Raw genomic sequence first — 20,532 nt, 5'->3', positions numbered from 1 at the left:
ACTTCATTTCCCTGTCCCCACCGAACCAAAGTCATCTTCCCCCTTCCTCTCCTGTCCCTGTAGCCCCATGATAGTTTCTGTGGACCAGCTCCTGTTTTATTTGCTCCCATGTGCCTCACATCATGGTTATTTATACCCCTCTCTAATCTGTCCTACTGGGTGAGGAGATCCCAGGACAGATTTCCTGATGCTTGAGCTTGAAACTTGCACACAGTAGGTGTTCCATAAGTATGTCTGACCTTCAGGGCTAGAGGCAAGGTTGAAATTCAGCTGGTGTTCATTGGGTTGGTTTTGAGGCTGGAAACCTTTCTAGTTGGAAGGTGCCTTTTACTTAAATATGGCCACTGCTTGTGTGTGTGTGGGGGGTGGGGTGAGGGGGTGGAGGGGTGGAGAAAAGCACCTGGTTTCTTTCTGGCCACCTGCCACTTAGAGCTGAATTGAGTCCCCCCGCCCTCAAGTTTGTATGTTGAAGCCCTAAACACCAGGACCTCAGAATATGACTGCACTTGAAGACAGGGTTTCTAAGGAGATGATGAAGTTAAGTGGGGCCAATAGTGTGCACCCCAATCCAATCTGACTAGCCTCCTTATAAGGAGAGGACGTCTGGATACCCAAAGAGACACCAGGGATGTGCCCTCTCAGAGGAGAGACCTTATGAGAGCACAACAGGAAGGAGGCCAACTGCGAGCCAAGAAGAGGTCTCAGGAGACACCCTGACCTTGGATTTTCAGCCTCCAGAACTGTGAGAGAACAGGTTTTTGTTATTTAAGCTGCTCGGTCTGCGGTATTTTGTTATAGCAACCTGAGCAGACTAATAAAAGCTGTCAAAAGAGAAGGAACCAATAGGCATGAGGGTGAGATGGGGGTGAGGAGAGAGGAAGCTGGAGGACTCCCTCCTAAGTCTAGGATTGGGAAGTAAGCCCATCATCCCCCCGCCCCTACAACCAACAGATTCCATACCCTTCTATGGAAACACACTCCCATATTTCATATTTAACCACCCACCTGGGAAATCCTTCCCCATTACCAGGTTAAAGGCAATAATACATGGCATCTTAAACCCATTATTATTATTTGCCATTGGCAAAGAGTGAGTGTCCAAAATTTTTGTCCAGAAGACCTTGTATTTTTCTACGACAAGTCCCACAACAGCTTTCTACCACACTTAGAATAAAACCCAAACTCTTTACCATTGTCTCAAGGGCTAGTGAGGCCTGGCTGCTGTTCTCCTTATGCCCCTCCTACCCTGGCCCTTCCTCATTCTGCTCCTCCAATATGCCAAGATCGTTTCTCCACTGGTCCTCAGCAGCTCCACAGCTCTCATGGCTATGCCTCAAGTGAGCTCTTTTTTTTAAAAAAGATTTTATTTATTTATTTTTAGAGAGAGGGGAAGGGAGGGAGAAAGAGAGGGAGAGAAACATCAATGTGTGGTTGCCTCTTGTGTGCCCCCTACTGGGGACCTGACCCGCAACTCAGGCATGTGCCCTGACTGGGAATCAAACCAGCAACCCTTTGGTTTGCAGGCTGGCACTTAATCCACTGAGCCACACCAGCCAGGGCTCAGGCAAGCTCTTAACACACACACACACACACACACACACACACTACACACACACACTGGGCCTCACACTCAGTTACTCTGACTCTGCAGGTTGACGTGGGACCTGGTGTCTATATACATATTTTTAAACTTACACACAGAATCTGATGCATGGGCAGAATTGAGGACCACCACCCCAGATCTTCATGGATCTGGCTGCTTCTTTGAAGTCTTAGCTCAAATGCCACTGACCCTGGCCCCCCACCCCTGGAGTACCCTACCCCATGGCCCTATTTATAATCTGTGGCACTAATATACCATCAGAGACCATCTGATCTATTCGTGTATTTCCCATCTGTGTCCCTCCACTAGACTTCTAAATCTCCTGTGGGTGCGCACTGGCCTCTTGTCCCCATCTTTGCACCAGCAGAACTTTTCTGTCTAACACAGAAGCCATTACTCACATGTGGCGACTACTTAGTGATAGACAGACTTGCCACTTGGTGGGCTGAGATGTACCCTCAGTGTAAAACACTGTCCAGACCTCAAAGACACTGTATGAAAAAGAGAGACAGAAGATATTAAGAAGAGTTCTGGAGATGGACGGTGGAGGTGGTTGCATGGCAATGTGAGTCTGTTTAACATCACCAGACTGTACACTTAGAAATGATTAAGATGGTAAATTTTGTTCTGTTTTTTAAATTGTTTACCACAATTAAGGTTTTAAAAAGATGTGTTAACCATAAAAAATCTCATTAATAACTTTTAATATTGATGACATGTTTAAGTGATGATATTTTGCATATAGGGGTTCCATGAAATATATTATTAAAATTAATTTCACCTTTGTTCTTATCACTTAAAAATGTGGCTTTCAGAAAACTTGAAGTTGCTTATGTGGGTCAGACTTGGGCTTGTGTTATATTTATACTGAATGTCACTGGCCTAGAACCATGGCCAACACACAGTAGGCACTTAAATACAAGTTGACTATTTGTGGCCAAATAGATACTTTTTTGCGCATAAGCAAGCTGTTCTGTCTACCAGTCTGCAGAGAATGGGAGGGAGGCTGGGGTAGAGCAGTTCTCTTAACCAAATAATCATAACAAATATCTATTATTATGTTGATAGTAGCAGCCACCGTTTATTGAACACCTAACGTGTGCCAGATGCTGCCTCAGCACTTTACCCACACACCATCTCATTTAATCCTCCAGTCAGTCCTGCAAGGTGTCATCATCGCCCCTCCACAGAGCAGCCACTGCCCAAGGTCACCCCGCTGATGAGTGGAGGGCCCGGGCTTGCACAAGGGCTGCCCAAGCCTCCCCACCTCAGGGGTCAGGCCCCACATGCCGTCCTGTCATGTGGCTCTGCCTGGGATGGCCAGTGGGCAGGGGATTCTTGAGCCAACTCAGAGCCCCTGTAAGGCAGCCAGTCTTTACCCAGAAGGGTCCAGGAAGAGAATTAAATAATACTAATCTCTGATCAACGCTAGTTCAGCCATCCAGATCCAGCCGCCAGCACTCTCATGTTCAAGGACTCTGGGAAACCGGTCCTGGCCAGGGTGGTCATTCTTGTTCAAGGCAGTTGTAGTGGATGGCGCTGGGCCCAGCCTGACCCTCAAGAGGGCCCTGCCAGTGCTCCTGAAGCTGCAGCAGCCACAGCTATCTCTGGGATATGGCCTTTCCCCGCCTGCTCTGTGGCTGGAGGACTGGGCTCACCCAAGACCTCATATCTGGGGTTCAAATCTGTTTGAGCAGTGCCACCTGTAGTACCTTACGTGAGACCTCCACTGGGGAGAAAATCCTGCCATCCCCAGGCTCCAATTGTCTTTAAATTGTGGGTTTGATATTTTTCTTTTCTTTCTTTCTTTTAAAAAAATTTTTATTGTTATTCAATTACAGTTGTCTGCATTTTCTCTCCATCCCTCCACCCCACCCCAGCCGAGGGAGTCAGGTGTTTCTTGGCTTCTTCAGTCAACTGTCTCTTTGACCAGACCCAGGCAGTGGGTTTGAACTTGAAAGAAACTGCCTGGGTCTGGTCAAAGAGACAGTTGACTGAAGAAGCCAAGAAAGACCTGACTCCCTCGGCAACAGCTGGGCTTCTGACATCACTGGATGGAACAAAGACCCTGCTGTCTGGGGGACCCCCAAACTCCCTACCCTAGATGTGAGCCAGTGGGTCAAGCACATAGCCTAGAGCAGTGGTTCTCAAAGTCTGGCTCCTGACAAACTGCAGCATCCCTGGGGACTTGTTACAAAGACCAACCGTTAGGTCTCACACCAGACCTCCTGAATCAGAAACAGAGTTTGAACAGCCCCCTGGGAGACTCTGGGCCATACTGAAGTTTGAGAACCATAGCCTACAGCCTAACTACTCAAAGTGCCAGGCCCTCCAGATCAGCATCATTTAGCGGCTTGTTAGAGACACAACATGTGGGCCCACCTGACCTGCTGAATTGGAACCTAAGCCCCCAGGAACACGTGTGCACGTTAAAATTTGAAGTGTGCTGGGCTAGACTTCCTTACTGTTAAGTCAGGGCACTTGAACTCAAATGCTTTCAGGGACCAAGCAGGCAATATTTAACAATCAAGGCAAGTGAGATCCAGAGGATTATTGCTGCTTGGAAATGGGGGCTTCAAGAGTATCTGAACCCAGATGCCATAGTGAAATTTCCAGCTTTAAAAATTACTGCATGGGCCCTAGCTGGTGTGGCTCCATGGATTGAGCACTGGCCTGAGAACCAAAGGGTCACTGGTTCAATTCCCAGTCATGGCACATGCCTGGATTGTGGGCCAGGTCCCCAGTAGGGGGTACACAAGAGGCAACCACACATTGATGTTTCTCTCCCTCTTTCTCCTTCCCTTCTCCTCTCTCTAAAAATAAATAAATAAAATCTTTTTTTTAAAATGCAAATTTATTTTAAAAAATTACTGTGTGGGTCACACAAAATAAGGCCTATGGGGGCCAGCCTGCAATCCTGCCCACAGGCCTTGGGCAAAAAGGTGCTTAAATTCTGGGCAAGCTTTCTGAGCTTGGTTCAGCCCTCCCAGGTGTGGCAGGAGGCACACGGTAGGGGCTATCGCAGAGATTCCCAAACTCAGCTGTATAGTGGATCTGATACCTGGCTCAACCCCCAGAGAGTCTGACTTACTTTGTCTAGGACATGACCTGGACATTAAGCTTTTAAAAACTTCCCGGTAGCCCTTGCCAGGGTAGCTCAGTTGGTTGGAGTGTCGTCCCATTCACTGAAAGGTTGTGGGTTTCAATTCCCAGTCAGGGCACATGCCTAGGTTGCAGGTTCTGTACCTGGTTGGGATGTGTACGAGAGGTGATTGTTCTGTTTCTCTCTCACATTGATGTTTCTCTTCCTTTATCTCCCTCCCTTCCCCTCTAAGCATGTCCTTGGGTGAGAATTAAAAAATAAAAAATAAATAAAATAAAATAAACAACCTCTTTAAAAAAAAGTTCCTGGTAATTCCAACATGCAGCAGAGTTTGGGAACCATGTGCTAGAGCAAGGGTCAGCAAACTTTTCAGTGAAGGACCAAGCAGTAACAGGCAGTTCAGCAATTTAGTAATTTAGTGAAGGACAAAGTAATAGGCTTTGTGTGCCACATGGTCTTGGTGGCAGCTACATGCTGCCACAGTAGTTCAAAAGCAGCCACAGGTAATATTAAATGATGGAGTGTGGGTGTGCTTCCATAATACTTTATTTATGAATCCTGAAATTTGAACTTCATATCATTTGCATGTGTCATAGAATATTATTTTTCTCTTGTTTTTTACCAGCCATGGAAAAACCATTCTTAGCTAGTAGGTTGCACAAAAACAGGTCGAGGACTGCACTTGGCCTGGGGGCTACTGATTGCTGACCTCTGGTTTAGAGGAATGAACTGAGGGCATGAAAACCTGGACTGCAGGCCTTTTCCTTCCCAGCATTTGCTTGCACATTCTCCCCCACACAATCTTTGAATGTAATAGCACCTGATTATGAAAAAGCTATGTTGACAAATTCCAATCAAGAACTAGCTTGATCTGGCTCTTGGCCAAAGACTTCAGATTGGTCCCCAAGTGCTTCATTGCCATGGCAGGATATCAGGGAGCTGCCTTCCAATGGGCCAGTCTAAGCCCCACCTCCCTGGCTGGTGATGTCACTGACCCTTAACTGTAGTGACCATTTAACTACCCAGTGTACACTATGCTTAGAGCTTTACCTGAATCACTTTTTTCCTTCTCAGAGTAGGTCCACCTAAGAGGCAGGACCAGGATATACCCATGCCCATTATTATAAACCCATTTTTTAGATGAGGAAATAGGCACAGAAAGGTCAAGTGATTTGCCCAAAGTCTCACAATGAAGGTATTAGAGCAGAATTGAACCAATGTCTGTCTGACTCCAGTGCCTGCTCTTATAACCACTATGCTACATTGTCTCTCAATAATCTACGTTAAGGACAATCAGTAATCCATCTCCATCACTGGTTGCTGCAATCCCCAGGCACAGCCTTTTCAAGGACAAGCCTTGGGTAGCAAGGCTCTCTCTGTCATGATTGGCATCCAGATGTTGCTCAGTCTTCTCTGCCTTGAATGCAGCCAATCTGGGGCACCCAAGATCTATTCTGTACTGTCTCCAGGAAGAAGGAGGCTTACAGAGCTACCCCACAGGGCTGTGTACCGCACAGCTCTAGGGGGCACCATTCACACCATTCACAATGTATTCTGCATGAATGACACCCCTGGAGCTGTGGAGCACACAACCCACATATTTGTTCAAGGCAGCCCTGGAGACTGGAAGTGAGATGCTCAGGGTTGACTGACGTAGGATTGACTTTAGGTACTCACCATTATTGCTGTTCAGAAACCTATCATCAAAAAGGGTGAGGGGTCCAGAAGGAAATGGAACTGTGGATGGTGGGGGTCTGGGGTGGCAGCTTCGGAGAACCCTTTGGGTCAGGAGAGGGAGTGGCTGGCTCTTGCTGGAACCTCCTCCATCCAGCGTGGGAAAAGATCCTGTTTCCCTGATCTCTCCCAGACTGGACAGATAGCAGCTCCAGCTCTGAACTCTTATCCCTGTTCCAGGCGACAGCTGTCCTTCTCATTCCTCCACACCCTGCCTTTTTATGGGGAAAAAATGGGCCCTTGAGTGATCTCTTCAGTCCTACTGACAAGCTGCCCTGTACTGGCCCTCCACGCTGTTCTCACACTGGCCCTCCATGCTGTTCTCAGCACCTGCTCCTTAACATTCAGAGCTGCTGGGAGTTCCCAACCAAATGCCTCAAACTTCCCCCTTAACTGCTGTTCCCCTTGCCAGAGTGTTCTCCTGTGTTTGTTTTCTTTTATGATTTGAGCTGGACCCAGCACTTTACACACACCAGCTCCTGTGACCCTCATCACAGCCCTATGATGCAGGAACTGTGATCAGTCTGATTTTACAGATATAGACTCCAGTCACTTGCCTCAAGTCACACAGCTAGAAAGTGTCAAAATTAAGAATCAGATTTGCATCTTTCAGACTCTAGAGCTCAAACTCTTAATCTTTCTAGAGGATGGATGTGTCATGTCTTCTGGGTCTGTCTTCCCATCTGCAGGTTGGACTTTGGGTCTGGGAAGTCATGTCCATGATATTGCAGCTGGTGATGGTGGGGATGATGGGGATGACAGTGATGATGATGGTGGTGGTGATGGTGAGGGTGATAATGTTGATGGTGATGATGGGGATGGTGATGGGGATGGTGGGGATGATGGGGATGATAATAGTGGTGATTGATGATAATGATGATGCCAATCATGTTCCTACTTGATAGGGTTATTGTGCAGATTAGATGAGATAACAGGCAAAACATGGCTCACCATGCCTTTTTTCTATTAGTGTTGGCTCAGCTGGGCTCCCTGTGCCCTAGACTTCCAGATTGGGTTCCACTGTATTGGACTTTATTGAATAAACCTTCCTCCCATCATTTCTGGACCTTTTGGCTAAGATCAAGTGAAAAGAAACCTTCTTCCTTAAACACTAGGTGAAAGGTGTGAATTAGAGACAAGGAAGGGAAAGACGGTGATGTTTTTCTCCCTTGATTCCTGCTTCTTGCCAGCCTCTGAAATCCAGCCTGGCTGTTCTCAGCTTTGGGCTCAGGCTCTGTGGATGGCCATCTCCCAGGCCCCCAGGGAAATATGGAAGCTGAGAATCTGGTGTCCTAGAAGGTGAGGGGATGCTGCCCACAGCCATATGCAAGAGGGGCACTGGCGTGGCCTTGCTGTTGGTGGCAATTAGGATCTTCACCCACACAGCGACTCAGGGCAGATCTTGAGGGAGTGAACAGCTGAAACTTTATGTGTGGCCACAGGTGGACCAAGGCCTTCAAGAGCCCTGTCGTGGAGTAAACCTTTCCTTTCTTCTTCATAGTCGCCTTTCAGATGACACCTGGCAACTGAGAGGTGGGGTGAGCAGAGTGAGCTCTTCTTGAGTTAGAATCCCAGCCCCACCATTTGCTAGCTCTGTATGACCTCATCAAGTTACTTAACCTCTCTGACACCACTTCCTCATCTGCAAAATGCAGACAACTGCATGTGCTGTTTCACCAGATTGTTGGAGGTACACAGCAATGTGGAAGAGCTCAGTTTCTCTGTGTGCCACTGGTGGAGAAGGTTTGTGCCTAACCTTCGTGAATGCAGAAAGAATCCCATAACATAACACACATGCTTGGTAGGTAGTGTATACTTAAAAAACACTTTTATTATTATTATTATTATTATTATTATTATTATTATTATTATTACTGAGGAGAAAGCCACATGGGCCCCATCAGCATTTATTTGATGAACTTTATCAGAGGCTGAGGCTGTTCATCACTGTGTGTAAGCAAACAAAACAACATGCAGTGGCCACACATCCTCGAAGGAACAAGATGTGGCAGGGAGACGTCTTCAGGTCAGGGGTTCAGCCAACTAGATCATACGATTCAATAGGAACACAGCTCACCCACCTCAGGCCTGGCACCATTGGTGGGCTCCAGTGGGAGTTCAGGAGCTGGAATGTGGATGGAGAGTGGGTCTCAGGGTAGGGTGCTGAGGAGTCTCCTGGGGGCTGAGAGATGTGGCTTGCTCATCATTGCTGGCACTCATCCATCCAGCCATTCACCACTCATTTGTTTGACAAATATTCATGGGGCATTACAGGGAAATAGGGCTGCAGAGTGAAGCAGTGAACAAAAGAGAAAAAAAAAATCCTTGTTCTCTAGGAGTTTAAATTCCTGGGAGCTAGTGTTGCAGCATTCAGGAAACAATCTCTAAATAATCCCTGATGCAGGGAAATGGGCCCCATTCTGCTTCCCTCCACCCGCATACTTTGCCTTCTGTGCTTAATGCACCTGCCTAGCACCTCTTGGCCAGGGTATCACCTGTATTTTAGTGTTGGACAGGCTCCAGCTCCAACAGCCAGCAAGTTGCAAACCCAGTCTGCTCTCCTCTTGGCCATCACCCCTCCCTTGACACCCCCTCGCCCCAGGCCCTGATTGCCATCTTTAAACTTTCTCTGAATTCTACAGGGGCAGTGTTTGTGTCTTTGAGCCCCAGGCCTGTCCTCCCATGGTTCCACCCTCAATCCTTTCTCCAAGTGGGGCAAGGACAAAGCAGCATTTCTGGAGTTAATCAGAGCAGAGAGACGGGTGGGACCAGTGGCTGGGGGTCAGTTACCTGCAGCCACTGAGCTCAGGTGGTGTGCCCTGAGCTTGCTGAGCTTACCTCAGCAGGCACCTGGGGGAGGTGCTATCATTGTCCCCATCTGTAGGCCAGGATTGGGGTTCAAAGGTTCGGTGTCTTCTTGCACAGTCACACAGCTGAGCTCCAACTCCAGCCTGTCTGACTCCCAAGCTCTTTTTTTCTAAAAGATTTTACTTACTTATTTTTAGAGGGAGGAAGAGGGAGGGAGAAAGAGAGGGAGAGGAAACATTGATGTGGAAGAGATACATCAATTGGGGGCCTCCTGCAATTGGTGGGGACCTGGCCTGCAACCCAGGCATGTGCCCTGACTGGGAATCAAACCAGCAACCCTTCGGTCTGCAAACTGGCTGCTCAATCCACTGAATCACATGAGCCAGGGCACCAAACTCTCAATTGTTAACACAAATTCCCTAAGGAAAATTATGGAATCTGGAGGGATTTTAAACCCTTAAACCTTGGCAGTAATGCTTTGAGGACTGGAATTGTCTCTCCAGGGACCCACTGGCCCAGTAAGTGGCCCTTTCTTCCACTACGGAGCACTAACCCTGTGCCAGGCACACTTTTAAACATTTTACATCCCCCCAGTGTCTAAAACAGTCCTTCAAAGGAGCCCTCAGATCAATAGCCTTGGATGCTGAAAGTTCTCTGTGGCCTCTCTCACTGACCAAACTCCCCAAAGCCTCTATCCAAATTCTTATTTACTTATTTTAAGAGAGGGGGAAAGGAGGGAGAAAGAGAAGGAGAGAAATATCAGTGTGAGACATGTTGATTGGTTGCCTCTCGCCTGCCCCCAACTGGGGACCTGGCCCACAATCCAGGCATGTGCACTGACTGGGAATTGAACTGGAGACTTTCCAGTTTGCAGGCTGGCACTCAATCCACTGAGCCACACCAGTCAGGGCTCTGTCCAAATTTTTTTCACTCCCTTGCAAACCACTGAGAAAGGAAAAAGGTGATACCTCCTAAGTTGGGGGTGGTGCCTTTCAACCAGGAAAATCAACAAACTTCACACATAGACATAGGTGCAAGATCCACAATGGAATTTCAGGAATCAGCTTGAGGTGGGGGAGCTCATTTGGGGAGATTGCAGCCCAGCCCTTGCGTAAGGCCCTCGATGGAGCCAGATCAGATGTAGCTCCTGAAGGGGGGTGCACCCAACTTCCTGGATCTTAGCTCTCCTTCCAGATCTCTCTGCTTGAGAGTGAGTGCTCTGGAACAACAGGAGGAAGGAAGCAAGGCTGTCTGAATTGTCCCTGAGGTCTGCAAGTCACCAGCTGTGATTGCCAGCCTCCAAATCCTCAGTTAGAGAGGCACAGGGGAGGAGGAGAAAGTGGGGGCTGAATTCATGTTCTGTTGTAACTGTATGACCTCTTGGGCAAGTGCCCAAACCCTTCAGAGGCTCAGTCTCTTACTGCTCCCCCTCAGCTGGGCACCCCTTACCTCACTTCAGCCTCCCCAAGCCACCTGCCAGTAAACCCACCCTTGGGAAGTCCTCCAGGTTCAGTCTGGCCCCATGACTATATCTTGGCTACAACACTGTCTCCTTACTGTAAAAAATAAATTCCTTTTAAAACACAAAATTGCTAAGACTTTTAGGTTTATTTCAATTAATTTAACAAACATTTATTTAGGACTTACTGTGTGCCAGGTACTGTTCTAAGCACTTGACACATTTACTTCTTATAATATCCCTAATGAGGTAAGCGTTTGTATCATCTGAAGTTGATAAATGAAAAAAAAAATACACACACACAAAACAGAAACACAGAGAGGTTAAGTAATTTGCCTGAGGTCACACAGCCAGTAAGTGACAGACCTGGGATTCAAATTGCTCTGTAGGTTAGCAAGCCTCAGGTTAAGAATTGCTGTACCTTTGGTGTATTTCCAACAGCCAAGAAAATTTTGTCTGACACTACATTTTGTAATTTACACTTGGAAACATAATTTTTAAATTTTGCAAATACAAAGTGATTTGGGTGTCCAGCCTGAGGCCCGCGGGCTGCATACATCCCAGGATGGCTATGAATGCGGCCCAACACAAAATTGTAAATTTATATAAAACATTGTGAGACTGTTTTGTGATTACGTATGGCAATGTATTTAATATGTGGCCCAAGACAACTCTTCTTCCTGTGTGGCCTAGAGACGCCAAAAGTTTGGACACCCCTGATAGATGATGCTTTACAAAATCTCTAGACACTTGTCCCACCTGAATGTGCTGGGGTTTTTTTGTTTTGTTTTGTTTTGTTTTTAACATTGTGCCTCCTCCTCATGGTTTCAGGTGCTCTACATGTTCAGAGAAACTTCTCTAGTAACGAACTATAGAAATGATCCCTGAAAGTGTAGTCTTTGAGTCTGCTGGTCTTAATATTTGATCCAGTGGCTGTTGAAGCCTCCTTACTATCCTAATCCTAGCCTCCTGCCCCAGCGACACATGGGTAAAGTTACTTAATCCTTGTAGGACTCCTGCGAGCCGGCTCTCTGACAGCCCCATATGCTGGTGAGAAGTCTGAGGCTTCGAGAAGTATGTGCACTTGATCAAAAGTACACACAGCTAAATGGTGGTGGAACCAAGGACTAGAACCCAAACAATCTGAAATCAAAGTCCCTATTTTTTTGGTCATCCCTACCTGTTTTCTTTGGGCAAAAGATACAACATAAAATTTACCATTTAAACCATTGTTAAGTGTATTTTTCAGTGCTATTAAGCACATTCACATTTTTGTGCAACCATCACCAACATCCATCTCCAGAACTTTTTCATCTTCCCAAACAGAATGAAACGCTAGACTCATTAAACACCAATCCCGATTCTCCCCTTGCCCAGACCCTGGTAACCTCTATTCTACTTTCTGATCCTTGGAATTTGCCTAGTCTAGGTCCCTCACATAAGTGGAATCATACAATATTTGTTCATTTGTGATCAAAGTCCTCCCTTTTTAAAGAACTTTATTTATATTCTACTTGAAAACATGATTTGTAATTTGGGTAGTGGTCAACATAGGATTAGCCTTATTTCTAAATTTATGATTGTTGTGAATAACGTGGAAGATGTGTGTGATATAATTATAACAAACACATGGATGGAAAATAGCTAAAGAGTACCAAATTGTGTGTGTTAGTCACCCTCTTTCTCACTTAAGATTGTTAACTTCCCTCCTCAAAGTCAACTACTATCACCAGCTTCCAGGGTGTCCCCCAGATTTTAATATGCATATACAAATATATACACTATATATGCTATCTAGTCCCTTTTAAAAACACACACACGGCAAGAACCAAGATGGCAGCATAGGTAGACACACTGCGCCTCCTTGCACAACCAGAACTGACAGAAAATCGAACCACAAGGAAGTCCGACACCAAGGAGATAAAAAATAAACATTCATCCAGACTGGTAGGAGGGGAGGAGATGGGCAGCCAGGGTGGAGAGGACTTTCCTGACCGTGGCAGGACTGAGACTGGCAGAGTGTGGGACGAAAGGGGCAGGCAGTCTGACCACTAGCAGGCCCTGCGGATCCACATTCGCGCACAGATAAACCGGAAGAATGGCCGTGAGTGAAGCTGGCTGCGTAACCCTGGGCTCCAGCGCAGGGGGGGGGGGGGGGAGGGAAAGAAAGCCTCAAACCTCTGATTGAAAACGCCCCTGGGGCTTGGGGCGGCAGCAGGAGAAACTCCCAGCCTCACCGGAGAGGTTGTTGGAGAGACCCACAGGGGCCTAGAGCATGCACAAGCCCACCCACTCGGGGACCAGCACCAGAGGGGCCCAATTTGATTGTGGGTAGCACAGCGAGTGACTGAAACCCAGTGGAGAGGGGAGCGGGCGCCATTACTCCCTCTAGGCCCCTCCCCCACATACAGCGTCACAGTGCAGCGACCTGCATTACCCTGCCCCAGGGAACACCTAAAGCTCCGCCCCTTTAAGTAACAGAAGCACCAAGACAAAAAAAATGGCCCAAATGACAGAACACTTCAAAGCTCCAGAAATAATTCAACTAAGCAGCAAAAAGATAGCCAACCTATCAGATGCACAGTTCAAAACACTGGTAATCAAGAAGCTCACAGAATTGGTTGAATTTGGTCGAAAACTGGATGAAAAATGAAGGCTATGCTAAGAGAGACAAAGGAAAATGTACAGGGAACCAATAGTGAGGCGAAGGAAACTGGGACTCAAATAAACGGTGTGGACCAGAAGGAAGAATGAAACATCCAACCAGAAAAGAATGAAGAAACAAGAATTCGGAAAAATGAGGAGAGGCATAGGAACCTCCAGGATATATTGAAACATTCCAACATCCGAATTATAGGGGTGCCAGAAGGAGAAGAGGAAGAACAAAAAATTGAAAACTTATTTGAACAAATAATGAAGGAGAACTTCCCTCATCTGGCAAAGGAAATAGAATTCCAGGAAGTCCAGGAAGCTCAGAGAGTCCCAAAGAAGCTGGACCCAAGGAGGAACACACCAAGGCACATCATCATTACATTACCCAAGACTAAAGAGAAGGAGAGAATCTTAGAAGCAGCAAGAGAAAAGAACACAGTTACCTACAAAGGAGTTCCCATAAGACTGTCAGCTGATTTCTCCAAAGAGACCTTACAGGCAACAAGGGGCTGGCAAGAAGTATTCCGAGTCATGAAAGGCAAGGACCTACATCCAAGATTGCTCTATCCAGAAAAGCTATCATTTAGAATGGAAGGGAAGATAAAGTGCTTCTCAGATAAGGTCAAGTTAAAGGAGTTCATCATCACCAAGCCCTTATTATATGAAATGTTAAAGGGATTTATCTAAGAAAAAGAAGATAAAAAAATATGAACAGTAAAAATGACAGCAAACTCACAGTTATTAACAACCACACCTAAAACAAAAACAAAAGCAAACTAAGTAAACAACTAGAACAGGAACAGAACCACAGACATGGAGATCACATGGAGGGTTATCAACAGGGGAGTGGGAGGGGGAGAGGGGGGGAAAGGTACAGAGAATAAGTAGCATAGATGATAGGTGGAAAATAGACAGGGGGAGGGTAAGAATAGTGTAGGAAATGTAGAAGCCAAAGAACTTATAAGTATGACCCATGGACATGAACTATAGGGGGGGAATGTGGGAGGGTGGGGGTGGGCAGGATAGAGTGGAGTGTGGGGGGGAAATGGGACAACTGTAATAGCATAATCAATAAATATATTTAAAAAATAAAATAAAAAATAAAAACACACACACAGCATAATACTATACACTGTTCTATACCTTGCATTTTTGCTTTAACAGTACATCTGGGTGGTGTACTTTCATAGCTTCTGCTTTCTTTTTTTAATAAAGATTTTATTTATTTTACTTTTTAGAAAGAGGGGAAAGGAAGAAGGAGAGGGAGAGAAACATTGATGTGAGAGAGACATTTTGATCAGTTGCCCCTCCTATGCACCCGGACCAGTGGGGTGGAGGGGGAACATGAACTTGCAACCCAGGCATGTGCCCCGACCTTTCACTTTGCAGTAAGATGCCCAACCAAGTGAATCATAGCAGTCAGGGCAAGAGCTACTGCTTTCTTTTAAATGGCTGCGTCATATTCTCTTGTGTGGCTGTTCTGACACATACACAGTGCTTAGTTCCTTTCTGATGGATGTTTAGATAGTTTCTAATTGTTTGCTCTAACATATCATGCTATCTCTGTCCCAGCACGTGTGCTCCAAGCAAGGACATCCACTGGGGACAGTCCTAGAAGTGAAGTGGCAGATTCATCTTACATACTGACAATGTTCCTAACTCCCCCCAAGGTTACCCAAGTTTGTGTTCCCACTTAGCAGAGTTGGAGAGTCCTGGTTTCTCCATAGCCACACACGTTACCCAGCAATCTGGCAGGGGAAAATGGAACCCATGTGGTTTTGAGTACTTGTTTTCTTGGAGTATGGTTGAGCATCTTTTCATCTGTTTGTGATCCACCTGTACTTCTTTCTATGTAAATAGCCAAATTCATATCCTTTGCTCTTATTTTTTCTCTTTTTGAAGGGGTGGTTGGTCTTTGATTTGCCAGAGCTCTTTATCCATGAAATTAACTTGTAAAAGTGGCAAATAATTTTACTTGTTTGATATGCCTGGGTTTGTGGGTATTTTTGTTTAGGGTTGTGGAAAAATATTAATTTTTATGTAGGTAGACCTAGCAACTTTGATCTCTAAGGCAAAGCCTATTCATCTACCCAATAGGCTGTATTGCTTCCTCACTCCTGATCAATTCTTTGAAGGTGCTGAGGCTGCTTCTCCACTGAAGATCCTCTGGTAGGATGTGGCTTCCCCCAACCTGGACTTAGCTCCTTGTCAGTTGACCTGGGACTTCCTTAATGGTCCTCAATGCAGAATTATGGTATCGATCATCCCCACTGCCCAGGACCTGCCTGGATACACATTCTCATGGGAATTGAGGGTGAAGAGCCTGCCCACACAGGCTCCCAGGCACAGAGAGTCTCTAATAACAAGCTTTTAATGAGAGTGGTGAATCCTCAGCTGCCTGGGGCATTCTTTATTCAGAAACAGCTCCTCTGAAAATGAAATGTTGCCCCAGGCCCTCAAGGTGGGCAAACTAGAGGCTGCAAGACAAGGAAGGAGAGCAACTTCTAAGGAATGAAAACCACGGTCCTCCACTAGGGCCCTCGGCGACTTTCCTACCTGTAAAGAAATGCATCTGTCCAGCTTCCAGAGCAGAGGGACATGTGCCTTGTCTTAGGACATCCCTTCCAGCTTTGGTCTTTGCTGAGGACATAACTCTCACCATCCACCTACCCTTGTAGGGAGGTGGATGCAGGTGGCTGGAGATCTTGTTTGAAGGAAGCCCTTTAGGCAGTGATTCCAAAATTTTAGCAAGCATGAGAACCATATGGAGGGCTGGTTAAAGGACAGATTGCTGGACACTCCCCCACCCACCCCCCGGTCTCTGACTCAGGAGGTCTAGGATGGGTCTGAGGACCTGAATTTCTAACAAGCTCCAAGTGATTCTGAAGCTGCTGAACCAGGGGCCACACTTGGATACCCTCTGTCCCAGGTCACTTGCTCCCTGCTCCTGCTTCCCTGTCTGAGGCTGGGCAGTGGTGTGAGTTAGACTGAGAGGCTTCATTCCAATCACAGTAACAACAGCAACTGCTAGGTGCCAATGACTGTGCTCACAGCTGTGTGCTTCATTCTGTCATCTAATCCTCACAACATATCTCTGCAGTAGGGTTTACTAGTCTTGTCTCCCACTTACAATGAGAAAACTGAGGTTCAGAGAGAGTGACTGGGCTTTAGAATCAGACAGATCTGGGGTCTGACCCCAGCTCTGGCATTGACCCACTGCATGAGTTCTTGGGAAGTGACTCACTCTCCCTGAGCCTATGGGAGATTATAAAACCTGATTCCTGGGGAGCATATGAGAACTACAGGGGTGGTGATTACAAGAGCACCTGTCCACAATAGTTGCATAGGAAATGCACATCCCTTTTCTTGCCACAAGTCCCATCATAATTGTAAGGTCCCTTTCTGTCTCCCCAGACTCATCTTCCACCTCTCCCTACATGTTGAGACACCTCACCTCAAAGCTGCATCAGACTACTTGTCACTTCCTAAACATACGTCTCTTGGTCATGCCTCCAGGCCTTTGTAAAGGTTGTTATCTCTGTGTGTCTTTTTCACTCTACTGCTCCAGAGAAACTCCTATTCATCCTTCAAAACCCACTTTAGAAGTTCCCTACTCTTGTTTCCTTGAAATGTTATCCTCTTCCTGTCCATGGGCAGAAAAAAAATATCTAGGGTTGAAGCCTCTTATTTGAAGAAGGAGCTCAAAGTGTTACTTTCCTTGTCTCCCTTCCTTCTTCCTTTACTTGTATTTCCACAGTATTTTAAATGGAGTACAATTTGGAGTACAAATTACCAGGCAGCTAATACCACCACTATCAGCATCAGCATTAACACTAAGATAGTGTTGACCATGCACCAGGCACTGCTGTAAGAGTTGTTGACTCATTCAGGCTTAAAATAACCCATAGAGATATGCTACTTATTACCCATCTTTTACATATAAGGAAATTGAGTCACAAAAATGCTAAGTAGTTTGCTTTAGAACACATCTGTGTCAGAGCTGGGATATAGAAGCTGGCTGTGGTATTGGTGTTATTAACTTTGACATTATGCTGCTCTTTAAGAATGAGGGGTGGGCTACGTGGAGACTGAGGCACCCTGGAGAGTACCTGCCCCATCAGAGGGGGGAGCCATGTGTTGAGCCCAGAGTTGTCAACTTTGCTGATCCTCTTTTCTCAAGAGGACCCAGAAAGTTTTATATGATATTCATTTTTTAAAAAATCTTGGGAGTAAGCTAAAGTTTCAAAAGGAGCATAGTTCTCATAAAAGTTGCCCAAAGGTCTCCTTTGTGACTTCTGCTGTTTTTCTGTACCTCGAAGGTGGGACCTCGTCTGACTTCATTTCTGTAGCTTAGCTCAGGAGAGGACACACAGTAGGCCCTTTGTAGGTGCCCTGACACTTCTGGACTCAACTGAGAGCTGGGCTTGGCTCTCAACAAGTGAAAACCTCACCCTCAGTCCCACTCAGCACTCAGGATTCTCTGCCTGTACTTGGGGTGTGGATGAGGTCCCAAATGGTGGCTCTGAGCATCACCTCACCCCCGGGGCCTTCTCTGGGTCTGCCCTGTCCAGGACAAGACTTCCTGCTCATCGGGTGCTGACAATACTCTAAATGTTGTGTTTCCTCATCTTACTGACCCTCTCAACATTTTGGGAAGTTGCCATTGTCATCATCCCTGTATTGCAGATGAGAAAACTGTGGCTCAGGCAGGGGAAGGGAATTGCCCCAGCTGGGCAGGGGCGGAGCTGGGATTGTGATACTTATATCACAACCAAGCATCTCTGATTCCAGCTTTTCTCCAGCTGGCTGTTATCAGGCATTCCCACAAATGTTTGATGGTCCTGGCACACATTCCAGAGCAAGCAGACTCTCCTGACACAGCCTGGACCTGAGAAGTCTGCGGTACACCAATGGGACCCTGGATACTCCTGTCTGTCACCATGCTTCTTAACTCCTCGGTCTCCTGTTGGAGGGTGGGGTAACATGGGGAACATCCAGAGAGAAGCCCGGGGTGCGATCCCTTATGGAAACTCTGCTCACTGGGGCTTGGACAGGCAGAGCTTGTGGCCTGGCTGTCTCAGGCCTTTGGGCTCAGCAGGGACCACAGCTAGAGGGGCTGTTGTGTTTGTCCTTGTCCATAGCCAGAGCAGGATAGACGTGTGTGTATGTGCACCTGTGCATGTATGTGGAGTGAATACAGGTATGAACGTGTGCACGTGTATGTGTGTAGGCCTTGGAGCACGTGTGTGCATGTGTATATGCATGTATGCATACATGTGCGTGTGCAGTTGAGATGAGGAGACTTTGTCCCCCGAATTCAGACTTCGTTATGTTAGTATAAGACAAAGAGCAAAGAACTCTCATTTAACCCAGAGGTATCAGTTACACAAAAGGCTGAAATAAAAACCAATTTCCCCATTTTTATGACCTTAAAATCCAACAGGAGGCACAACCAGGGTGGAAACCTATGCAGCAGTTAAAATAAACAAGCTAAATTTATATGCAGCAACATGCATAACTCCCAAGGAAACGATAACTGGGGGGAGAGAGAAGCCAAGTTGGCAAATAATATGGATGGATTAGGTAATTTCTATCAAACAGCCGCCCACAACATTACTATGCAGTTCACATGCTTTCTATGGGAGTAGGAAAGGTCTAGAAGGAACAAATCATGGAGGTAGTTACCTTTGGAGGGCAGGGAGGGCGGGGGCTAGAAGGCTGTAGACAAAGGAGCATGGATCAATCCATGCATTCCTCATGGAAGTGTACAGTCGGTAGGTAAGGAAGGTTGGGTCACTTCTGGATGTCATATCGTCAGGGCCACAGGGATGCCTAGGTCTGGGGGAGCCTTCACAAGCCCCCTCATCCTGAAGGTTCCCAGGTGGAGATGGGGTGGGAGTGCTGTTGTGCTTTCTATGGATGGGAGAGGCTCTGCTGCTTCCTCCCTAAACTTCTCCCTGCTTCACTTCCCCCACTGGAAGGTCCCCGCTCCGCGCTGGGCACCCTGTTTCCAACTTCCCCCTGTCCCAGCATGCCAAAGTGATGTGACATCCTCTGGACATATCCTCTCTGGGGGATAGACAGGAAAGGGTTCGTATCCGGCCTCCTTGCCAGCACTCCCAAGAAGGGGCACTCAGAGAATACACCCACATTTCCCCTGAGGCGGCTTCACAGGTAGGCTCCGGCACCAGACTCCCTGGGCAAAATGTGGGATCCAGGGACGCTTCTGCACCCTCTGACTCTTAGTGTTCCACCCAATACAGTGGCCAAGGCCGCCCACAGGGATGCTGTGTGGTGAAATCAGTTCATTCCAACACAATGCTGTGCTTCGCGGCGCCTACCACGAAGTCCGCGCTCCCAGGTGTCGCTCTTGTCACCCTCCTGAATGACGCTTGACTGCGCCCCTCCTCCCTCTCTGCCGCCCCAGACGCTACTGGAACCCGTCGCTTCCCTCACCCCACACTCCAGGGACTCATCTCACCCCTCAGGACAGCCCTGGCACCCGGGAGAATCTGGGTCCTCGCAGTGTTTGAGCGCCCCGGATGAGAAACTGGGCCGGGACAGGGGAGGGCGCGAACCGCTGATGCGCAGGGCCAGGGGCCACTCCTGTGCTCGCGGGGGGGGGGGGGGGGGGGGGAGGGGGTGTCTTGTCATACCTGCTTCAAGCGGCAGCTGGCGGTGCTGGGATGCGCACGCAAGACACAGCGGCAGCGAAGTGGTGGTGGAGTGAGGGCTGAAAGTGCACGGCAACAAGGGCGGAGAGCTAGCAGGCGAAGGGGCGGGGAAGCCCGGGAGAGGCTGTGGGCGGAGCTTGGTGGCGCCCACGTCTCGGCCACCCGCACTGGCCGACTCCCACGCCTCCTCCTTCTGCCCCTAGTTCTTCCCCGCGTACCCAGCAAACTCTGGTCCCACACGCTCGCTTACCTGCATGCCACGTCAACGCACACCCAACACTCCGAACTGTACCACCAACGCACACATCCCATTCTCCCTCGACACAACTGGATGCCTACACGTGCCACAACTGTGCGCACAGGAGACCCCTCATCGGCATGTCCCCTAGACAGAACACTGTCCCCCACAGTCCCCGGTTCATCACACGCCACCTACAAAGTCCAACCTACCTGGAGGTGTACCTGAATACACACGCCTGTGCAACTGCACACCCATCAC

At 47.5% G+C, this 20,532-nt stretch overlaps 1 protein-coding gene and 1 pseudogene across 2 annotated transcripts in view; both read right to left on the bottom strand.

Annotated features, from left to right (window-relative positions):
* SCNN1B (sodium channel epithelial 1 subunit beta) overlaps positions 1–20,134 on the bottom strand; it is a 59,143-nt gene extending 39,009 nt beyond the window's left edge. Inside the window, exon 1 of one of the 2 annotated variants that reach the window (XM_053926031.1) lies at positions 20,016–20,134. The gene's annotated coding sequence lies outside the window, so the exon portion shown is untranslated. The remainder of the gene's footprint in view (positions 1–20,015) is intronic. The other variant, XM_053926027.2, reaches the window with a different exon arrangement.
* On the bottom strand, positions 11,462–11,607 carry LOC112304917 (small nucleolar RNA U3; annotated as a pseudogene).
* Positions 20,135–20,532: the final 398 nt, after the last annotated feature.

Source organism: Desmodus rotundus, chromosome 1 (assembly GCF_022682495.2).
Source record: "Desmodus rotundus isolate HL8 chromosome 1, HLdesRot8A.1, whole genome shotgun sequence".
Lineage (NCBI taxonomy): Eukaryota > Metazoa > Chordata > Mammalia > Chiroptera > Phyllostomidae > Desmodus > Desmodus rotundus.
This window is presented reverse-complemented; position numbering and strand designations above follow the sequence as displayed.